Source organism: Sinocyclocheilus anshuiensis, unplaced genomic scaffold (genome assembly GCF_001515605.1).
Source record: "Sinocyclocheilus anshuiensis isolate Anshui unplaced genomic scaffold, SAMN03320099.WGS_v1.1 scaffold1704, whole genome shotgun sequence".
Taxonomy (NCBI): Eukaryota; Metazoa; Chordata; class Actinopteri; order Cypriniformes; family Cyprinidae; genus Sinocyclocheilus; species Sinocyclocheilus anshuiensis.
The window spans coordinates 35,029-36,683 of NW_015555820.1; the positions used below are offsets into that span (position 1 = coordinate 35,029).

General features: G+C 35.1%; 1 protein-coding gene across 1 annotated transcript in view; it reads right to left on the bottom strand.

The window, feature by feature from the left end:
* Positions 1-1,655, bottom strand: part of LOC107675308 (transcriptional activator GLI3-like) — a 260,552-nt gene that overhangs the window by 27,386 nt on the left and 231,511 nt on the right. The gene's annotated exons all lie outside the window — the stretch shown is intronic.

Genomic DNA, 1,655 nt, shown 5'->3' on the forward strand with positions numbered 1-1,655 from the left:
ACACACACACACACACACACAAATCCACATACTTAAGCACCAATACTATATACATTATAACACACACTCATTTACAATAATATGTGCAGTTTTTGACAAACGTGTTTTACATCGGCAATGTTGACAAAAATTTTTGACAAAAGTTTTGTGAAGTAGAACAGCTTGACTAGCATAATCATGATAGGCAAAACGAATTGGCCAAAACAATTTATAGGTCAATAATATGCAAAAAAGGTTTTTAAAAGTTTTTTTTTTTCTGTTTTTTTAAGATGATCACTACTAGCTAGGTCAAGGTTTTGACAGATTTTAATATATTCGATTAGCAGTACTAATACAGTATATTACTGGAACAGACTGGTTAAGGACATTTAAAATGTTGACAGTTGTAACTATGATAGGTAAACAAAAGCAAAACCCAGTTTGAAAGTGCACAAAACACCTTATACCAGTAAATAAGATGAGAAAAAAAATGCCATACAGTTAACTGACCTCAGTGCTGGTTTATTAGTGGCACAAGCCAGCTCAGCTTGGTAAAACAGTTTGACTGGTTCTCATTGGTTGAATATTTTTGTGGACAATGAGGGGCCTTGGAGCCATTAATGTTGAGAACCACTGGACTAGTTTTCAACCATAATGGGTGAAAAGCCAAACCAGTAAGAAAGTGCCCAAAACATACCAACCACTGAATAATTGCAGATTTGTAGGATGAATAAATATTACATGCTTGGTCAAAAATCTTTTAACAAAAATGTAAATGTAAATGTGAATGTGAATTGTAAATGTAAGTGTGGAAAAAACAAAAACAATAGTTCCACCTTAAAAATCCATCTACATCCCACAGAGGGTCCAAATTGAGGTGTTTAATAGAGGCAGAATTTAATTGACATTGGCTAATTAGCAGCTAATGCGTTACAACATGCATGGCTTGAACACACATACGCAGGACAGGTTAATTCATTCATTCATCAGTTTTTCTCTAAAAGTAATTATACTGAGCTCTAAATTATGACTGTGCTATCCCATCCCCATTACTAACAAAAGCTCCTAGATAACGCACTTCTACTCATTCACTCCCCTTCTCAGAGTCTATACATCATAAAAGAGAGCTTTAAATTCTTAATTTGGCTGGCATGGAATACACATTGTTAAAATAGGAAGAGTTACTAAGGGCTGATCACAGGCGATTTGAAGTAGGGGGATGTCAATGTCTCCATTTGAAAACAATGGCCCTAATTGTTTTATTTCAGTCTATTAATCTTAAACAGTCCCACAAAAAGGTTTCTCCAGTGATGAATAGTGGGACATTCCAATTCCCACTTAATAGCAATTAATTTTCTGATAGCCATGGAAGTTTGACTAGTTTTAATTAGTCTGTGAGGAACAGGGAAGCCGGTGACAGGCTGACTAAATGCATTCTCATCAAAGACTAACAGGCCAGTCCACCTGACCTCTCTTCGAATCACTGTGCCTTTAATTTCCTATTTACACTTCAAAATAACTCATTTGCATATATCCTGTGCACACTTACCCTCATTTCTGAAAACAATAAGACAATTTAACCAGTTTAATTAATTGGAGATGTTTTAAAGGAAAGATTTGCAACTGGTTCCTTATAGTCAGTCTCTCTCTCTCTCTCTCTCTCTCTCTATATATAT